An 18,163-nucleotide genomic window follows, 5' to 3' on the forward strand; every position below is an offset into this window, starting at 1 on the left:
CCCCTCCCTCTATACCGCAGCAACACGAATTTTACACCCCTTTCACAACGCGCTTTTCGCGCCCCAACTCTCCCTAGCCGCGTGACTAACGAGCTCCGAGCTAAAACATATCGCAAATGTCAAAAATATGATGACAGGCTTAATATATATCACGCACGTGCGTTCTGTTCCTCATGTACGTACAAAAATAATTAAAAAGGGAATGCAACACGAGGACTTCCCAGGAGGTCACCCATCCTAGTACTACTCTCGCCCAAGCACGCTTAACTTCGGAGTTCTGATGGGATCCGATGCTTTAGTGCTGGTATGATCGCATCCGACATGTTACCCCCGGCTTCATCCCTTATGCTTCCCACTCCCACGTCCGCTGCAAAGACGGCTATACATTCTTACTACCATTACAACCGTCGCCTACTAATGGATAATGCCCTATACTACTTACTCTCTCGCTCAACTACGAAGACGAGTTTACCACGATTTCCACCCCTCCCTCTATACCGCAGCAACACGTATTTTACACCCCTTTCACAACGCGCTTTTTGCGCCCCAACTCTCCCTAGCCGCGTGACTAACGAGCTCCGAGCTAAAACATATCGCAAATGTCAAAAATATGATGACAGGCTTAATATATATCACGCACGTGCGTTCTGTTCCTCACGTACGTACAAAAATAATTAAAAAGGGAATGCAACACGAGGACTTCCCAGGAGGTCACCCATCCTAGTACTACTCTCACCCAAGCACGCTTAACTTCGGAGTTCTGATGGGATCCGGTGCTTTAGTGCTGGTATGATCGCATCCGACATGTTACCCCCGGCTTCATCCCTTATGCTTCCCACTCCCACGTCCGCTGCAAAGACGGCTATACGTTCTTACTACCATTACAACCGTCGCCTACTAATGGATAATGCCCTATACTACTTACTCTCTCGCTCAACTACGAAGACGAGTTTACCACGATTTCCACCCCTCCCTCTATACCGCAGCAACACGTATTTTACACCCCTTTCACAACGCGCTTTTCGCGCCCCAACTCTCCCTAGCCGCGTGACTAACGAGCTCCGAGCTAAAACATATCGCAAATGTCAAAAATATGATGACAGGCTTAATATATATCATGCACGTGCGTTCTGTTACTCACGTACGTACAAAAATAATTAAAAAGGGAATGCAACACGAGGACTTCCCAGGAGGTCACCCATCCTAGTACTACTCTCGCCCAAGCACGCTTAACTTCGGAGTTCTGATGGGATCCGGTGCTTTAGTGCTGGTATGATCGCATCCGACATGTTACCCCCGGCTTCATCCCTTATGCTTCCCACTCCCACGTCCGCTACAAACACGGCTATACGTTCTTACTACCATTACAACCGTCGCCTACTAATGGATAATGCCCTATACTACTTACTCTCTCGCTCAACTACGAAGACGAGTTTACCACGATTTCCACCCCTCCCTCTATACCGCAGCAACACGTATTTTACACCCCTTTCACAACGCGCTTTTCGCGCCCCAACTCTCCCTAGCCGCGTGACTAACGAGCTCCGAGCTAAAACATATCGCAAATGTCAAAAATATGATGACAGGCTTAATATATATCATGCACGTGCGTTCTGTTCCTCACGTACGTACAAAAATAATTAAAAAGGGAATGCAACACGAGGACTTCCCAGGAGGTCACCCATCCTAGTACTACTCTCGCCCAAGCACGCTTAACTTCGGAGTTCTGATGGGATCCGGTGCTTTAGTGCTGGTATGATCGCATCCGACATGTTACCCCCGGCTTCATCCCTTATGCTTCCCACTCCCACGTCCGCTGCAAAGACGGCTATACGTTCTTACTACCATTACAACCGTCGCCTACTAATGGATAATGCCCTATACTACTTACTCTCTCGCTCAACTACGAAGACGAGTTTACCACGATTTCCACCCCTCCCTCTATACCGCAGCAACACGTATTTTACACCCCTTTCACAACACGCTTTTCGCGCCCCAACTCTCCCTAGCCGCGTGACTAACGAGCTCCGAGCTAAAACATATCGCAAATGTCAAAAATATGATGACAGGCTTAATATATATCACGCACGTGCGTTCTGTTCCTCACGTACGTACAAAAATAATTAAAAAGGGAATGCAACACGAGGACTTCCCAGGAGGTCACCCATCCTAGTACTACTCTCGCCCAAGCACGCTTAACTTCAGAGTTCTGATGGGATCCGGTGCTTTAGTGCTGGTATGATCGCATCCGACATGTTACCCCCGGCTTCATCCCTTATGCTTCCCACTCCCACGTCCGCTGCAAAGACGGCTATACGTTCTTACTACCATTACAACCGTCGCCTACTAATGGATAATGCCCTATACTACTTACTCTCTCGCTCAACTACGAAGACGAGTTTACCACGATTTCCACCCCTCCCTCTATACCGCAGCAACACGTATTTTACACCCCTTTCACAACGCGCTTTTCGCGCCCCAACTCTCCCTAGCCGCGTGACTAACGAGCTCCGAGCTAAAACATATCGCAAATGTCAAAAATATGATGACAGGCTTAATATATATCACGCACGTGCGTTCTGTTCCTCATGTACGTACAAAAATAATTAAAAAGGGAATGCAACACGAGGACTTCCCAGGAGGTCACCCATCCTAGTACTACTCTCGCCCAAGCACGCTTAACTTCGGAGTTCTGATGGGATCCGGTGCTTTAGTGCTGGTATGATCGCATCCGACATGTTACCCCCGGCTTCATCCCTTATGCTTCCCACTCCCACGTCCGCTACAAAGACGGCTATACGTTCTTACTACCATTACAACCGTCGCCTACTAATGGATAATGCCCTATACTACTTACTCTCTCGCTCAACTACGAAGACGAGTTTACCACGATTTCCACCCCTCCCTCTATACCGCAGCAACACGTATTTTACACCCCTTTCACAACGCGCTTTTCGCGCCCCAACTCTCCCTAGCCGCGTGACTAACGAGCTCCGAGCTAAAACATATCGCAAATGTCAAAAATATGATGACAGGCTTAATATATATCACGCACGTGCATTCTGTTCCTCACGTACGTACAAAAATAATTAAAAAGGGAATGCAACACGAGGACTTCCCAGGAGGTCACCCATCCTAGTACTACTCTCGCCCAAGCACGCTTAACTTCGGAGTTCTGATGGGATCCGATGCTTTAGTGCTGGTATGATCGCATCCGACATGTTACCCCCGGCTTCATCCCTTATGCTTCCCACTCCCACGTCCGCTACAAAGACGGCTATACGTTCTTACTACCATTACAACCGTCGCCTACTAATGGATAATGCCCTATACTACTTACTCTCTCGCTCAACTACGAAGACGAGTTTACCACGATTTCCACCCCTCCCTCTATACCGCAGCAACACGTATTTTACACCCCTTTCACAACGCGCTTTTCGCGCCCCAACTCTCCCTAGCCGCGTGACTAACGAGCTCCGAGCTAAAACATATCGCAAATGTCAAAAATATGATGACAGGCTTAATATATATCACGCACGTGCGTTCTGTTCCTCACGTACGTACAAAAATAATTAAAAAGGGAATGCAACACGAGGACTTCCCAGGAGGTCACCCATCCTAGTACTACTCTCGCCCAAGCACGCTTAACTTCGGAGTTTTGATGGGATCCGGTGCTTTAGTGCTGGTATGATCGCATCCGACATGTTACCCCCGGCTTCATCCCTTATGCTTCCCACTCCCACGTCCGCTACAAAGACGGCTATACATTCTTACTACCATTACAATCGTCGCCTACTAATGGATAATGCCCTATACTACTTACTCTCTCGCTCAACTACGAAGACGAGTTTACCACGATTTCCACCCCTCCCTCTATACCGCAGCAACACGTATTTTACACCCCTTTCACAACACGCTTTTCGCGCCCCAACTCTCCCTAGCCGCGTGACTAACGAGCTCCGAGCTAAAACATATCGCAAATGTCAAAAATATGATGACAGGCTTAATATATATCACGCACGTGCGTTCTGTTCCTCACGTACGTACAAAAATAATTAAAAAGGGAATGCAACACGAGGACTTCCCAGGAGGTCACCCATCCTAGTACTACTCTCGCCCAAGCACGCTTAACTTCGGAGTTCTGATGGGATCCGGTGCTTTAGTGCTGGTATGATCGCATCCGACATGTTACCCCCGGCTTCATCCCTTATGCTTCCCACTCCCACGTCCGCTACAAAGACGGCTATACATTCTTACTACCATTACAACCGTCGCCTACTAATGGATAATGCCCTATACTACTTACTCTCGCGCTCAACTACGAAGACGAGTTTACCACGATTTCCACCCCTCCCTCTATACCGCAGCAACACGTATTTTACACCCCTTTCACAACGCGCTTTTCGCGCCCCAACTCTCCCTAGCCGCGTGACTAACGAGCTCCGAGCTAAAACATATCGCAAATGTCAAAAATATGATGACAGGCTTAATATATGTCACGCACGCACGTGCGTTCTGTTTCTCACGTACGTACAAAAATAATTAAAAAGGGAATGCAACACGAGGACTTCCCAGGAGGTCACCCATCCTAGTACTACTCTCGCCCAAGCACGCTTAACTTCGGAGTTCTGATGGGATCCGGTGCTTTAGTGCTGGTATGATCGCATCCGACATGTTACCCCCGGCTTCATCCCTTATGCTTCCCACTCCCACGTCCGCTACAAAGACGGCTATACGTTCTTACTACCATTACAACCGTCGCCTACTAATGGATAATGCCCTATACTACTTACTCTCTCGCTCAACTACGAAGACGAGTTTACCACGATTTCCACCCCTCCCTCTATACCGCAGCAACACGTATTTTACACCCCTTTCACAACGCGCTTTTCGCGCCCCAACTCTCCCTAGCCGCGTGACTAACGAGCTCCGAGCTAAAACATATCGCAAATGTCAAAAATATGATGACAGGCTTAATATATATCACGCACGCACATGCGTTCTGTTCCTCACGTACGTACAAAAATAATTAAAAAGGGAATGCAACACGAGGACTTCCCAGGAGGTCACCCATCCTAGTACTACTCTCGCCCAAGCACGCTTAACTTCGGAGTTCTGATGGGATCCGGTGCTTTAGTGCTGGTATGATCGCATCCGACATGTTACCCCCGGCTTCATCCCTTATGCTTCCCACTCCCACGTCCGCTACAAAGACGGCTATACATTCTTACTACCATTACAACCGTCGCCTACTAATGGATAATGCCCTATACTACTTACTCTCTCGCTCAACTACGAAGACGAGTTTACCACGATTTCCACCCCTCCCTCTATACCGCAGCAACACGTATTTTACACCCCTTTCACAACGCGCTTTTCGCGCCCCAACTCTCCCTAGCCGCGTGACTAACGAGCTCCGAGCTAAAACATATCGCAAATGTCAAAAATATGATGACAGGCTTAATATATATCACGCACGTGCGTTCTGTTCCTCACGTACGTACAAAAATAATTAAAAAGGGAATGCAACACGAGGACTTCCCAGGAGGTCACCCATCCTAGTACTACTCTCGCCCAAGCACGCTTAACTTCGGAGTTCTGATGGGATCCGGTGCTTTAGAGCTGGTATGATCGCATCCGACATGTTACCCCCGGCTTCATCCCTTATGCTTCCCACTCCCACGTCCGCTGCAAAGACGGCTATACGTTCTTACTACCATTACAACCGTCGCCTACTAATGGATAATGCCCTATACTACTTACTCTCTCGCTCAACTACGAAGACGAGTTTACCACGATTTCCACCCCTCCCTCTATACCGCAGCAACACGTATTTTACACCCCTTTCACAACGCGCTTTTCGCGCCCCAACTCTCCCTAGCCGCGTGACTAACGAGCTCCGAGCTAAAACATATCGCAAATGTCAAAAATATGATGACAGGCTTAATATATATCACGCACGTGCGTTCTGTTCCTCACGTACGTACAAAAATAATTAAAAAGGGAATGCAACACGAGGACTTCCCAGGAGGTCACCCATCCTAGTACTACTCTCGCCCAAGCACGCTTAACTTCGGAGTTCTGATGGGATCCGGTGCTTTAGTGCTGGTATGATCGCATCCGACATGTTACCCCCGGCTTCATCCCTTATGCTTCCCACTCCCACGTCCGCTGCAAAGATGGCTATACATTCTTACTACCATTACAACCGTCGCCTACTAATGGATAATGCCCTATACTACTTACTCTCTCGCTCAACTACGAAGACGAGTTTACCACGATTTCCACCCCTCCCTCTATACCGCAGCAACACGTATTTTACACCCCTTTCACAACGCGCTTTTCGCGCCCCAACTCTCCCTAGCCGCGTGACTAACGAGCTCCGAGCTAAAACATATCGCAAATGTCAAAAATATGATGCCAGGCTTAATATATATCACGCACGTGCGTTCTGTTCCTCACGTACGTACAAAAATAATTAAAAAGGGAATGCAACACGAGGACTTCCGAGGAGGTCACCCATCCTAGTACTACTCTCGCCCAAGCACGCTTAACTTCGGAGTTCTGATGGGATCCGGTGCTTTAGTGCTGGTATGATCGCATCCGACATGTTACCCCCGGCTTCATCCCTTATGCTTCCCACTCCCACGTCCGCTGCAAAGACGGCTATACATTCTTACTACCATTACAACCGTCGCCTACTAATGGATAATGCCCTATACTACTTACTCTCTCGCTCAACTACGAAGACGAGTTTACCACGATTTCCACCCCTCCCTCTATACCGCAGCAACACGTATTTTACACCCCTTTCACAACGCGCTTTTCGCGCCCCAACTCTCCCTAGCCGCGTGACTAACGAGCTCCGAGGTAAAACATATCGCAAATGTCAAAAATATGATGAAAGGCTTAATATATATCACGCACGTGCGTTCTGTTCCTCACGTACGTACAAAAATAATTAAAAAGGGAATGCAACACGAGGACTTCCCAGGAGGTCACCCATCCTAGTACTACTCTCGCCCAAGCACGCTTAACTTTGGAGTTCTGATGGGATCCGGTGCTTTAGTGCTGGTATGATCGCATCCGACATGTTACCCCCGGCTTCATCCCTTATGCTTCCCACTCCCACGTCCGCTACAAAGGCGGCTATACATTCTTACTACCATTACAACCGTCGCCTACTAATGGATAATGCCCTATACTACTTACTCTCTCGCTCAACTACGAAGACGAGTTTACCACGATTTCCACCCCTCCCTCTATACCGCAGCAACACGTATTTTACACCCCTTTCACAACACGCTTTTCGCGCCCCAACTCTCCCTAGCCGCGTGACTAACGAGCTCCGAGCTAAAACATATCGCAAATGTCAAAAATATGATGACAGGCTTAATATATATCACGCACGTGCGTTCTGTTCCTCACGTACGTACAAAAATAATTAAAAAGGGAATGCAACACGAGGACTTCCCAGGAGGTCACCCATCCTAGTACTACTCTCGCCCAAGCACGCTTAACTTCGGAGTTCTGATGGGATCCGGTGCTTTAGTGCTGGTATGATCGCATCCGACATGTTACCCCCGGCTTCATCCCTTATGCTTCCCACTCCCACGTCCGCTGCAAAGACGGCTATACATTCTTACTACCATTACAACCGTCGCCTACTAATGGATAATGCCCTATACTACTTACTCTCTCGCTCAACTACGAAGACGAGTTTACCACGATTTCCACCCCTCCCTCTATACCGCAGCAACACGTATTTTACACCCCTTTCACAACGCGCTTTTCGCGCCCCAACTCTCTCTAGCCGCGTGACTAACGAGCTCCGAGCTAAAACATATCGCAAATGTCAAAAATATGATGACAGGCTTAATATATATCACGCACGTGCGTTCTGTTCCTCACGTACGTACAAAAATAATTAAAAAGGGAATGCAACATGAGGACTTCGCAGGAGGTCACCCATCCTAGTACTACTCTCGCCCAAGCACGCTTAACTTCGGAGTTCTGATGGGATCCGGTGCTTTAGTGCTGGTATGATCGCATCCGACATGTTACCCCCGGCTTCATCCCTTGTGCTTCCCACTCCCACGTCCGCTGCAAAGACGGCTATACATTCTTACTACCATTACAACCGTCGCCTACTAATGGATAATGCCCTATACTACTTACTCTCTCGCTCAACTACGAAGACGAGTTTACCACGATTTCCACCCCTCCCTCTATACCGCAGCAACACGTATTTTACACCCCTTTCACAACGCGCTTTTCGCGCCCCAACTCTCCCTAGCCGCGTGACTAACGAGCTCCGAGCTAAAACATATCGCAAATGTCAAAAATATGATGACAGGCTTAATATATATCACGCACGCACGTGCGTTCTGTTCCTCACGTACGTACAAAAATAATTAAAAAGGGAATGCAACACGAGGACTTCCCAGGAGGTCACCCATCCTAGTACTACTCTCGCCCAAGCACGCTTCACTTCGGAGTTTTGATGGGATCCGGTGCTTTAGTGCTGGTATGATCGCATCCGACATGTTACCCCCGGCTTCATCCCTTATGCTTCCCACTCCCACGTCCGCTACAAAGACGGCTATACATTCTTACTACCATTACAACCGTCGCCTACTAATGGATAATGCCCTATACTACTTACTCTCTCGCTCAACTACGAAGACGAGTTTACCACGATTTCCACCCCTCCCTCCATACCGCAGCAACACGTATTTTACACCCCTTTCACAACGCGCTTTTCGCGCCCCAACTCTCCCTAGCCGCGTGACTAACGAGCTCCGAGCTAAAACATATCGCAAATGTCAAAAATATGATGACAGGCTTAATATATATCACGCACGTGCGTTCTGTTCCCCACGTACGTACAAAAATAATTAAAAAGGGAATGCAACACGAGGACTTCCCAGGAGGTCACCCATCCTAGTACTACTCTCGCCCAAGCACGCTTAACTTCGGAGTTCTGATGGGATCCGGTGCTTTAGTGCTGGTATGATCGCATCCGACATGTTACCCCCGGCTTCATCCCTTATGCTTCCCACTCCCACGTCCGCTGCAAAGACGGCTATACATTCTTACTACCATTACAACCGTCGCCTACTAATGGATAATGCCCTATACTACTTACTCTCTCGCTCAACTACGAAGACGAGTTTACCACGATTTCCACCCCTCCCTCTATACCGCAGCAACACGTATTTTACACCCCTTTCACAACGCGCTTTTCGCGCCCCAACTCTCCCTAGCCGCGTGACTAACGAGCTCCGAGCTAAAACATATCGCAAATGTCAAAAATATGATGACAGGCTTAATATATATCACGCACGTGCGTTCTGTTCCTCACGTACGTACAAAAATAATTAAAAAGGGAATGCAACACGAGGACTTCCCAGGAGGTCACCCATCCTAGTACTACTCTCGCCCAAGCACGCTTAACTTCGGAGTTCTGATGGGATCCGGTGCTTTAGTGCTGGTATGATCGCATCCGACATGTTACCCCCGGCTTCATCCCTTATGCTTCCCACTCCCACGTCCGCTGCAAAGACGGCTATACATTCTTACTACCATTACAACCGTCGCCTACTAATGGATAATGCCCTATACTACTTACTCTCTCGCTCAACTACGAAGACGAGTTTACCACGATTTCCACCCCTCCCTCTATACCGCAGCAACACGTATTTTACACCCCTTTCACAACGCGCTTTTCGCGCCCCAACTCTCCCTAGCCGCGTGACTAACGAGCTCCGAGCTAAAACATATCGCAAATGTCAAAAATATGATGACAGGCTTAATATATATCACGCACGTGCGTTCTGTTCCTCACGTACGCACAAAAATAATTAAAAAGGGAATGCAACACGAGGACTTCCCAGGAGGTCACCCATCCTAGTACTACTCTCGCCCAAGCACGCTTAACTTCGGAGTTCTGATGGGATCCGGTGCTTTAGTGCTGGTATGATCGCATCCGACATGTTACCCCCGGCTTCATCCCTTATGCTTCCCACTCCCACGTCCGCTGCAAAGACGGCTATACATTCTTACTACCATTACAACCGTCGCCTACTAATGGATAATGCCCTATACTACTTACTCTCTCGCTCAACTACGAAGACGAGTTTACCACGATTTCCACCCCTCCCTCTATACCGCAGCAACACGTATTTTACACCCCTTTCACAACGCGCTTTTCGCGCCCCAACTCTCCCTAGCCGCGTGACTAACGAGCTCCGAGCTAAAACATATCGCAAATGTCAAAAATATGATGACAGGCTTAATATATATCACGCACGTGCGTTCTGTTCCTCACGTACGCACAAAAATAATTAAAAAGGGAATGCAACACGAGGACTTCCCAGGAGGTCACCCATCCTAGTACTACTCTCGCCCAAGCACGCTTAACTTCGGAGTTCTGATGGGATCCGGTGCTTTAGTGCTGGTATGATCGCATCCGACATGTTACCCCCGGCTTCATCCCTTATGCTTCCCACTCCCACGTCCGCTGCAAAGACGGCTATACATTCTTACTACCATTACAACCGTCGCCTACTAATGGATAATGCCCTATACTACTTACTCTCTCGCTCAACTACGAAGACGAGTTTACCACGATTTCCACCCCTCCCTCTATACCGCAGCAACACGTATTTTACACCCCTTTCACAACGCGCTTTTCGCGCCCCAACTCTCCCTAGCCGCGTGACTAACGAGCTCCGAGCTAAAACATATCGCAAATGTCAAAAATATGATGACAGGCTTAATATATATCACGCACGTGCGTTCTGTTCCTCACGTACGCACAAAAATAATTAAAAAGGGAATGCAACACGAGGACTTCCCAGGAGGTCACCCATCCTAGTACTACTCTCGCCCAAGCACGCTTAACTTCGGAGTTCTGATGGGATCCGGTGCTTTAGTGCTGGTATGATCGCATCCGACATGTTACCCCCGGCTTCATCCCTTATGCTTCCCACTCCCACGTCCGCTGCAAAGACGGCTATACATTCTTACTACCATTACAACCGTCGCCTACTAATGGATAATGCCCTATACTACTTACTCTCTCGTTCAACTACGAAGACGAGTTTACCACGATTTCCACCCCTCCCTCTATACCGCAGCAACACGTATTTTACACCCCTTTCACAACGCGCTTTTCGCGCCCCAACTCTCCCTAGCCGCGTGACTAACGAGCTCCGAGCTAAAACATATCGCAAATGTCAAAAATATGATGACAGGCTTAATATATATCACGCACGTGCGTTCTGTTCCTCACGTACGCACAAAAATAATTAAAAAGGGAATGCAACACGAGGACTTCCCAGGAGGTCACCCATCCTAGTACTACCTCTCGCCCAAGCACGCTTAACTTCGGAGTTCTGATGGGATCCGGTGCTTTAGTGCTGGTATGATCGCATCCCACATGTTACCCCCGGCTTCATCCCTTATGCTTCCCACTCCCACGTCCGCTACAAAGACGGCTATACATTCTTACTACCATTACAACCGTCGCCTACTAATGGATAATGCCCTATACTACTTGCTCTCTCGCTCAACTACGAAGACGAGTTTACCACGATTTCCACCCCTCCCTCTATACCGCAGCAACACGTATTTTACACCCCTTTCACAACGCGCTTTTCGCGCCCCAACTCTCCCTAGCCGCGTGACTAACGAGCTCCGAGCTAAAACATATCGCAAATGTCAAAAATATGATGACAGGCTTAATATATATCACGCACGCACGTGCGTTCTGTTCCTCACGTACGTACAAAAATAATTAAAAAGGGAATGCAACACGAGGACTTCCCAGGAGGTCACCCATCCTAGTACTACTCTCGCCCAAGCACGCTTAACTTCGGAGTTCTGATGGGATCCGGTGCTTTAGTGCTGGTATGATCGCATCCGACATGTTACCCCTGGCTTCATCCCTTATGCTTCCTACTCCCACGTCCGCTACAAAGACGGCTATACATTCTTACTACCATTACAACCGTCGCCTACTAATGGATAATGCCCTATACTACTTACTCTCTCGCTCAACTACGAAGACGAGTTTACCACGATTTCCACCCCTCCCTCTATACCGCAGCAACACGTATTTTACACCCCTTTCACAACGCGCTTTTCGCGCCCCAACTCTCCCTAGCCGCGTGACTAACGAGCTCCGAGCTAAAACATATCGCAAATGTCAAAAATATGATGAAAGGCTTAATATATATCACGCACGTGCGTTCTGTTCCTCACGTACGTACAAAAATAATTAAAAAGGGAATGCAACACGAGGACTTCCCAGGAGGTCACCCATCCTAGTACTACTCTCGCCCAAGCACGCTTAACTTCGGAGTTCTGATGGGATCCGGTGCTTTAGTGCTGGTATGATCGCATCCGACATGTTACCCCCGGCTTCATCCCTTATGCTTCCCACTCCCACGTCCGCTGCAAAGACGGCTATACATTCTTACTACCATTACAACCGTCGCCTACTAATGGATAATGCCCTATACTACTTACTCTCTCGCTCAACTACGAAGACGAGTTTACCACGATTTCCACCCCTCCCTCTATACCGCAGCAACACGTATTTTACACCCCTTTCACAACGCGCTTTTCGCGCCCCAACTCTCCCTAGCCGCGTGACTAACGAGCTCCGAGCTAAAACATATCGCAAATGTCAAAAATATGATGACAGGCTTAATATATATCACGCACGTGCGTTCTGTTCCTCACGTACGCACAAAAATAATTAAAAAGGGAATGCAACACGAGGACTTCCCAGGAGGTCACCCATCCTAGTACTACTCTCGCCCAAGCACGCTTAACTTCGGAGTTCTGATGGGATCCGGTGCTTTAGTGCTGGTATGATCGCATCCGACATGTTACCCCCGGCTTCATCCCTTATGCTTCCCACTCCCACGTCCGCTGCAAAGACGGCTATACATTCTTACTACCATTACAACCGTCGCCTACTAATGGATAATGCCCTATACTACTTACTCTCTCGCTCAACTACGAAGACGAGTTTACCACGATTTCCACCCCTCCCTCTATACCACAGCAACACGTATTTTACACCCCTTTCACAACGCGCTTTTCGCGCCCCAACTCTCCCTAGCCGCGTGACTAACGAGCTCCGAGCTAAAACATATCGCAAATGTCAAAAATATGATGACAGGCTTAATATATATCACGCACGTGCGTTCTGTTCCTCACGTACGCACAAAAATAATTAAAAAGGGAATGCAACACGAGGACTTCCCAGGAGGTCACCCATCCTAGTACTACTCTCGCCCAAGCACGCTTAACTTCGGAGTTCTGATGGGATCCGGTGCTTTAGTGCTGGTATGATCGCATCCGACATGTTACCCCCGGCTTCATCCCTTATGCTTCCCACTCCCACGTCCGCTACAAAGACGGCTATACATTCTTACTACCATTACAACCGTCGCCTACTAATGGATAATGCCCTATACTACTTACTCTCTCGCTCAACTACGAAGACGAGTTTACCACGATTTCCACCCCTCCCTCTATACCGCAGCAACACGTATTTTACACCCCTTTCACAACGCGCTTTTCGCGCCCCAACTCTCCCTAGCCGCGTGACTAACGAGCTCCGAGCTAAAACATATCGCAAATGTCAAAAATATGATGACAGGCTTAATATATATCACGCACGTGCGTTCTGTTCCTCACGTACGCACAAAAATAATTAAAAAGGGAATGCAACACGAGGACTTCCCAGGAGGTCACCCATCCTAGTACTACTCTCGCCCAAGCACGCTTAACTTCGGAGTTCTGATGGGATCCGGTGCTTTAGTGCTGGTATGATCGCATCCGACATGTTACCCCCGGCTTCATCCCTTATGCTTCCCACTCCCACGTCCGCTGCAAAGACGGCTATACATTCTTACTACCATTACAACCGTCGCCTACTAATGGATAATGCCCTATACTACTTACTCTCTCGCTCAACTACGAAGACGAGTTTACCACGATTTCCACCCCTCCCTCTATACCACAGCAACACGTATTTTACACCCCTTTCACAACGCGCTTTTCGCGCCCCAACTCTCCCTAGCCGCGTGACTAACGAGCTCCGAGCTAAAACATATCGCAAATGTCAAAAATATGATGACAGGCTTAATATATATCACGCACGTGCGTTCTGTTCCTCACGTACGCACAAAAATAATTAAAAAGGGAATGCAACACGAGGACTTCCCAGGAGGTCACCCATCCTAGTACTACTCTCGCCCAAGCACGCTTAACTTCGGAGTTCTGATGGGATCCGGTGCTTTAGTGCTGGTATGATCGCATCCGACATGTTACCCCCGGCTTCATCCCTTATGCTTCCCACTCCCACGTCCGCTACAAAGACGGCTATACATTCTTACTACCATTACAACCGTCGCCTACTAATGGATAATGCCCTATACTACTTACTCTCTCGCTCAACTACGAAGACGAGTTTACCACGATTTCCACCCCTCCCTCTATACCGCAGCAACACGTATTTTACACCCCTTTCACAACGCGCTTTTCGCGCCCCAACTCTCCCTAGCCGCGTGACTAACGAGCTCCGAGCTAAAACATATCGCAAATGTCAAAAATATGATGACAGGCTTAATATATATCACGCACGTGCGTTCTGTTCCTCACGTACGCACAAAAATAATTAAAAAGGGAATGCAACACGAGGACTTCCCAGGAGGTCACCCATCCTAGTACTACTCTCGCCCAAGCACGCTTAACTTCGGAGTTCTGATGGGATCCGGTGCTTTAGTGCTGGTATGATCGCATCCGACATGTTACCCCCGGCTTCATCCCTTATGCTTCCCACTCCCACGTCCGCTGCAAAGACGGCTATACATTCTTACTACCATTACAACCGTCGCCTACTAATGGATAATGCCCTATACTACTTACTCTCTCGCTCAACTACGAAGACGAGTTTACCACGATTTCCACCCCTCCCTCTATACCACAGCAACACGTATTTTACACCCCTTTCACAACGCGCTTTTCGCGCCCCAACTCTCCCTAGCCGCGTGACTAACGAGCTCCGAGCTAAAACATATCGCAAATGTCAAAAATATGATGACAGGCTTAATATATATCACGCACGTGCGTTCTGTTCCTCACGTACGCACAAAAATAATTAAAAAGGGAATGCAACACGAGGACTTCCCAGGAGGTCACCCATCCTAGTACTACTCTCGCCCAAGCACGCTTAACTTCGGAGTTCTGATGGGATCCGGTGCTTTAGTGCTGGTATGATCGCATCCGACATGTTACCCCCGGCTTCATCCCTTATGCTTCCCACTCCCACGTCCGCTGCAAAGACGGCTATACATTCTTACTACCATTACAACCGTCGCCTACTAATGGATAATGCCCTATACTACTTACTCTCTCGCTCAACTACGAAGACGAGTTTACCACGATTTCCACCCCTCCCTCTATACCGCAGCAACACGTATTTTACACCCCTTTCACAACGCGCTTTTCGCGCCCCAACTCTCCCTAGCCGCGTGACTAACGAGCTCCGAGCTAAAACATATCGCAAATGTCAAAAATATGATGACAGGCTTAATATATATCACGCACGTGCGTTCTGTTCCTCACGTACGCACAAAAATAATTAAAAAGGGAATGCAACACGAGGACTTCCCAGGAGGTCACCCATCCTAGTACTACTCTCGCCCAAGCACGCTTAACTTCGGAGTTCTGATGGGATCCGGTGCTTTAGTGCTGGTATGATCGCATCCGACATGTTACCCCCGGCTTCATCCCTTATGCTTCCCACTCCCACGTCCGCTACAAAGACGGCTATACATTCTTACTACCATTACAACCGTCGCCTACTAATGGATAATGCCCTATACTACTTACTCTCTCGCTCAACTACGAAGACGAGTTTACCACGATTTCCACCCCTCCCTCTATACCGCAGCAACACGTATTTTACACCCCTTTCACAACGCGCTTTTCGCGCCCCAACTCTCCCTAGCCGCGTGACTAACGAGCTCCGAGCTAAAACATATCGCAAATGTCAAAAATATGATGACAGGCTTAATATATATCACGCACGTGCGTTCTATTCCTCACGTACGCACAAAAATAATTAAAAAGGGAATGCAACACGAGGACTTCCCAGGAGGTCACCCATCCTAGTACTACTCTCGCCCAAGCACGCTTAACTTCGGAGTTCTGATGGGATCCGGTGCTTTAGTGCTGGTATGATCGCATCCGACATGTTACCCCCGGCTTCATCCCTTATGCTTCCCACTCCCACGTCCGCTGCAAAGACGGCTATACATTCTTACTACCATTACAACCGTCGCCTACTAATGGATAATGCCCTATACTACTTACTCTCTCGCTCAACTACGAAGACGAGTTTACCACGATTTCCACCCCTCCCTCTATACCGCAGCAACACGTATTTTACACCCCTTTCACAACGCGCTTTTCGCGCCCCAACTCTCCCTAGCCGCGTGACTAACGAGCTCCGAGCTAAAACATATCGCAAATGTCAAAAATATGATGACAGGCTTAATATATATCACGCACGTGCGTTCTGTTCCTCACGTACGCACAAAAATAATTAAAAAGGGAATGCAACACGAGGACTTCCCAGGAGGTCACCCATCCTAGTACTACTCTCGCCCAAGCACGCTTAACTTCGGAGTTCTGATGGGATCCGGTGCTTTAGTGCTGGTATGCCCTATACTACTTACTCTCTCGCTCAACTACGAAGACGAGTTTACCACGATTTCCACCCCTCCCTCTATACCGCAGCAACACGTATTTTACACCCCTTTCACAACGCGCTTTTCGCGCCCCAACTCTCCCTAGCCGCGTGACTAACGAGCTCCGAGCTAAAACATATCGCAAATGTCAAAAATATGATGACAGGCTTAATATATATCACGCACGTGCGTTCTGTTCCTCACGTACGTACAAAAATAATTAAAAAGGGAATGCAACACGAGGACTTCCCAGGAGGTCACCTATCCTAGTACTACTCTTGCCCAAGCACGCTTAACTTCGGAGTTCTGATGGGATCCGATGCTTTAGTGCTGGTATGATCGCATCCGACATGTTACCCCCGGCTTCATCCCTTATGCTTCCCACTCCCACGTCCGCTGCAAAGACGGCTAGACGTTCTTACTACCATTACAACCGTCGCCTACTAATGGATAATGCCCTATACTACTTACTCTCTCGCTCAACTACGAAGACGAGTTTACCACGATTTCCACCCCTCCCTCTATACCGCAGCAACACGTATTTTACACCCCTTTCACAACGCGCTTTTCGCGCCCCAACTCTCCCTAGCCGCGTGACTAACGAGCTCCGAGCTAAAACATATCGCAAATGTCAAAAATATGATGACAGGCTTAATATATATCACGCACGTGCGTTCTGTTCCTCACGTACGTACAAAAATAATTAAAAAGGGAATGCAACACGAGGACTTCCCAGGAGGTCACCCATCCTAGTACTACTCTCGCCCAAGCACGCTTAAATTCGGAGTTCTGATGGGATCCGGTGCTTTAGTGCTGGTATGATCGCATCCGACATGTTACCCCCGGCTTCATCCCTTATGCTTCCCACTCCCACGTCCGCTGCAAAGACGGCTATACATTCTTACTACCATTACAACCGTCGCCTACTAATGGATAATGCCCTATACTACTTACTCTCTCGCTCAACTACGAAGACGAGTTTACCACGATTTCCACCCCTCCCTCTATACCGCAGCAACACGTATTTTACACCCCTTTCACAACACGCTTTTCGCGCCCCAACTCTCCCTAGCCGCGTGACTAACGAGCTCCAAGCTAAAACATATCGCAAATGTCAAAAATATGATGACAGGCTTAATATATATCACGCACGTGCGTTCTGTTCCTCACGTACGTACAAAAATAATTAAAAAGGGAATGCAACACGAGGACTTCCCAGGAGGTCACCCATCCTAGTACTACTCTCACCCAAGCACGCTTAACTTCGGAGTTCTGATGGGATCCGGTGCTTTAGTGCTGGTATGATCGCATCCGACATGTTACCCCCGGCTTCATCCCTTATGCTTCCCACTCCCACGTCCGCTGCAAAGACGGCTATACGTTCTTAC

General features: G+C 48.4%; 37 non-coding genes and 1 pseudogene across 37 annotated transcripts; all 38 read right to left on the minus strand.

Moving 5' to 3' along the window:
- Positions 1-199: 199 nt before the first annotated feature.
- Positions 200-318, minus strand: LOC147968710 (5S ribosomal RNA). Its single transcript, XR_015606115.1, has one exon. It is a non-coding gene; the product is annotated as a 5S ribosomal RNA (ribosomal RNA).
- Positions 319-682: 364 nt separating this feature from the next.
- Positions 683-801, minus strand: LOC147968711 (5S ribosomal RNA). The gene has a single exon (XR_015606061.1). It is a non-coding gene; the product is annotated as a 5S ribosomal RNA (ribosomal RNA).
- A 364-nt stretch (positions 802-1,165) lies between these two features.
- LOC147968712 (5S ribosomal RNA) lies at positions 1,166-1,284 on the minus strand. The gene has a single exon (XR_015606763.1). It is a non-coding gene; the product is annotated as a 5S ribosomal RNA (ribosomal RNA).
- A 364-nt stretch (positions 1,285-1,648) lies between these two features.
- LOC147968713 (5S ribosomal RNA) lies at positions 1,649-1,767 on the minus strand. The gene has a single exon (XR_015606774.1). It is a non-coding gene; the product is annotated as a 5S ribosomal RNA (ribosomal RNA).
- Positions 1,768-2,131: 364 nt separating this feature from the next.
- LOC147968714 (5S ribosomal RNA) lies at positions 2,132-2,250 on the minus strand. Its single transcript, XR_015605919.1, has one exon. It is a non-coding gene; the product is annotated as a 5S ribosomal RNA (ribosomal RNA).
- Positions 2,251-2,614: 364 nt separating this feature from the next.
- Positions 2,615-2,733, minus strand: LOC147968715 (5S ribosomal RNA). Its single transcript, XR_015606786.1, has one exon. It is a non-coding gene; the product is annotated as a 5S ribosomal RNA (ribosomal RNA).
- A 364-nt stretch (positions 2,734-3,097) lies between these two features.
- LOC147968716 (5S ribosomal RNA) lies at positions 3,098-3,216 on the minus strand. The gene has a single exon (XR_015606116.1). It is a non-coding gene; the product is annotated as a 5S ribosomal RNA (ribosomal RNA).
- Positions 3,217-3,580: 364 nt separating this feature from the next.
- On the minus strand, positions 3,581-3,699 carry LOC147968717 (5S ribosomal RNA). The gene has a single exon (XR_015606458.1). It is a non-coding gene; the product is annotated as a 5S ribosomal RNA (ribosomal RNA).
- Positions 3,700-4,063: 364 nt separating this feature from the next.
- On the minus strand, positions 4,064-4,182 carry LOC147968718 (5S ribosomal RNA). The gene has a single exon (XR_015606798.1). It is a non-coding gene; the product is annotated as a 5S ribosomal RNA (ribosomal RNA).
- A 368-nt stretch (positions 4,183-4,550) lies between these two features.
- Positions 4,551-4,669, minus strand: LOC147968719 (5S ribosomal RNA). The gene has a single exon (XR_015606811.1). It is a non-coding gene; the product is annotated as a 5S ribosomal RNA (ribosomal RNA).
- Positions 4,670-5,037: 368 nt separating this feature from the next.
- On the minus strand, positions 5,038-5,156 carry LOC147968720 (5S ribosomal RNA). The gene has a single exon (XR_015606818.1). It is a non-coding gene; the product is annotated as a 5S ribosomal RNA (ribosomal RNA).
- Positions 5,157-5,520: 364 nt separating this feature from the next.
- LOC147968721 (5S ribosomal RNA) lies at positions 5,521-5,639 on the minus strand. The gene has a single exon (XR_015605988.1). It is a non-coding gene; the product is annotated as a 5S ribosomal RNA (ribosomal RNA).
- Positions 5,640-6,003: 364 nt separating this feature from the next.
- On the minus strand, positions 6,004-6,122 carry LOC147968722 (5S ribosomal RNA). Its single transcript, XR_015606819.1, has one exon. It is a non-coding gene; the product is annotated as a 5S ribosomal RNA (ribosomal RNA).
- Positions 6,123-6,486: 364 nt separating this feature from the next.
- LOC147968723 (5S ribosomal RNA) lies at positions 6,487-6,605 on the minus strand. The gene has a single exon (XR_015606237.1). It is a non-coding gene; the product is annotated as a 5S ribosomal RNA (ribosomal RNA).
- Positions 6,606-6,969: 364 nt separating this feature from the next.
- LOC147968724 (5S ribosomal RNA) lies at positions 6,970-7,088 on the minus strand. The gene has a single exon (XR_015606268.1). It is a non-coding gene; the product is annotated as a 5S ribosomal RNA (ribosomal RNA).
- Positions 7,089-7,452: 364 nt separating this feature from the next.
- LOC147968725 (5S ribosomal RNA) lies at positions 7,453-7,571 on the minus strand. Its single transcript, XR_015606821.1, has one exon. It is a non-coding gene; the product is annotated as a 5S ribosomal RNA (ribosomal RNA).
- Positions 7,572-7,935: 364 nt separating this feature from the next.
- Positions 7,936-8,054, minus strand: LOC147968726 (5S ribosomal RNA). Its single transcript, XR_015606582.1, has one exon. It is a non-coding gene; the product is annotated as a 5S ribosomal RNA (ribosomal RNA).
- A 368-nt stretch (positions 8,055-8,422) lies between these two features.
- On the minus strand, positions 8,423-8,541 carry LOC147968727 (5S ribosomal RNA). The gene has a single exon (XR_015606603.1). It is a non-coding gene; the product is annotated as a 5S ribosomal RNA (ribosomal RNA).
- A 364-nt stretch (positions 8,542-8,905) lies between these two features.
- LOC147968728 (5S ribosomal RNA) lies at positions 8,906-9,024 on the minus strand. Its single transcript, XR_015606822.1, has one exon. It is a non-coding gene; the product is annotated as a 5S ribosomal RNA (ribosomal RNA).
- Positions 9,025-9,388: 364 nt separating this feature from the next.
- LOC147968729 (5S ribosomal RNA) lies at positions 9,389-9,507 on the minus strand. The gene has a single exon (XR_015606823.1). It is a non-coding gene; the product is annotated as a 5S ribosomal RNA (ribosomal RNA).
- A 364-nt stretch (positions 9,508-9,871) lies between these two features.
- LOC147968730 (5S ribosomal RNA) lies at positions 9,872-9,990 on the minus strand. Its single transcript, XR_015606824.1, has one exon. It is a non-coding gene; the product is annotated as a 5S ribosomal RNA (ribosomal RNA).
- Positions 9,991-10,354: 364 nt separating this feature from the next.
- Positions 10,355-10,473, minus strand: LOC147968731 (5S ribosomal RNA). The gene has a single exon (XR_015606825.1). It is a non-coding gene; the product is annotated as a 5S ribosomal RNA (ribosomal RNA).
- Positions 10,474-10,837: 364 nt separating this feature from the next.
- Positions 10,838-10,956, minus strand: LOC147968732 (5S ribosomal RNA). The gene has a single exon (XR_015606827.1). It is a non-coding gene; the product is annotated as a 5S ribosomal RNA (ribosomal RNA).
- A 364-nt stretch (positions 10,957-11,320) lies between these two features.
- LOC147968733 (5S ribosomal RNA) lies at positions 11,321-11,440 on the minus strand. The gene has a single exon (XR_015606533.1). It is a non-coding gene; the product is annotated as a 5S ribosomal RNA (ribosomal RNA).
- A 368-nt stretch (positions 11,441-11,808) lies between these two features.
- Positions 11,809-11,927, minus strand: LOC147968734 (5S ribosomal RNA). The gene has a single exon (XR_015606828.1). It is a non-coding gene; the product is annotated as a 5S ribosomal RNA (ribosomal RNA).
- Positions 11,928-12,291: 364 nt separating this feature from the next.
- LOC147968735 (5S ribosomal RNA) lies at positions 12,292-12,410 on the minus strand. Its single transcript, XR_015606829.1, has one exon. It is a non-coding gene; the product is annotated as a 5S ribosomal RNA (ribosomal RNA).
- Positions 12,411-12,774: 364 nt separating this feature from the next.
- On the minus strand, positions 12,775-12,893 carry LOC147968736 (5S ribosomal RNA). Its single transcript, XR_015606830.1, has one exon. It is a non-coding gene; the product is annotated as a 5S ribosomal RNA (ribosomal RNA).
- Positions 12,894-13,257: 364 nt separating this feature from the next.
- LOC147968737 (5S ribosomal RNA) lies at positions 13,258-13,376 on the minus strand. The gene has a single exon (XR_015606831.1). It is a non-coding gene; the product is annotated as a 5S ribosomal RNA (ribosomal RNA).
- Positions 13,377-13,740: 364 nt separating this feature from the next.
- LOC147968738 (5S ribosomal RNA) lies at positions 13,741-13,859 on the minus strand. The gene has a single exon (XR_015606832.1). It is a non-coding gene; the product is annotated as a 5S ribosomal RNA (ribosomal RNA).
- A 364-nt stretch (positions 13,860-14,223) lies between these two features.
- On the minus strand, positions 14,224-14,342 carry LOC147968739 (5S ribosomal RNA). The gene has a single exon (XR_015606833.1). It is a non-coding gene; the product is annotated as a 5S ribosomal RNA (ribosomal RNA).
- Positions 14,343-14,706: 364 nt separating this feature from the next.
- On the minus strand, positions 14,707-14,825 carry LOC147968740 (5S ribosomal RNA). The gene has a single exon (XR_015606834.1). It is a non-coding gene; the product is annotated as a 5S ribosomal RNA (ribosomal RNA).
- Positions 14,826-15,189: 364 nt separating this feature from the next.
- Positions 15,190-15,308, minus strand: LOC147968741 (5S ribosomal RNA). The gene has a single exon (XR_015606835.1). It is a non-coding gene; the product is annotated as a 5S ribosomal RNA (ribosomal RNA).
- Positions 15,309-15,672: 364 nt separating this feature from the next.
- Positions 15,673-15,791, minus strand: LOC147968742 (5S ribosomal RNA). Its single transcript, XR_015606836.1, has one exon. It is a non-coding gene; the product is annotated as a 5S ribosomal RNA (ribosomal RNA).
- Positions 15,792-16,155: 364 nt separating this feature from the next.
- LOC147968743 (5S ribosomal RNA) lies at positions 16,156-16,274 on the minus strand. The gene has a single exon (XR_015606837.1). It is a non-coding gene; the product is annotated as a 5S ribosomal RNA (ribosomal RNA).
- A 364-nt stretch (positions 16,275-16,638) lies between these two features.
- LOC147968744 (5S ribosomal RNA) lies at positions 16,639-16,756 on the minus strand (annotated as a pseudogene).
- Positions 16,757-17,003: 247 nt separating this feature from the next.
- Positions 17,004-17,122, minus strand: LOC147968745 (5S ribosomal RNA). The gene has a single exon (XR_015606770.1). It is a non-coding gene; the product is annotated as a 5S ribosomal RNA (ribosomal RNA).
- A 364-nt stretch (positions 17,123-17,486) lies between these two features.
- LOC147968746 (5S ribosomal RNA) lies at positions 17,487-17,605 on the minus strand. Its single transcript, XR_015606376.1, has one exon. It is a non-coding gene; the product is annotated as a 5S ribosomal RNA (ribosomal RNA).
- Positions 17,606-17,969: 364 nt separating this feature from the next.
- On the minus strand, positions 17,970-18,088 carry LOC147968747 (5S ribosomal RNA). The gene has a single exon (XR_015606062.1). It is a non-coding gene; the product is annotated as a 5S ribosomal RNA (ribosomal RNA).
- Positions 18,089-18,163: the final 75 nt, after the last annotated feature.

Source organism: Triticum urartu, chromosome 5A (assembly GCF_056163025.1).
Source record: "Triticum urartu cultivar PI428250 chromosome 5A, HENAU_Tu73, whole genome shotgun sequence".
Classification (NCBI taxonomy): domain Eukaryota; kingdom Viridiplantae; phylum Streptophyta; class Magnoliopsida; order Poales; family Poaceae; genus Triticum; species Triticum urartu.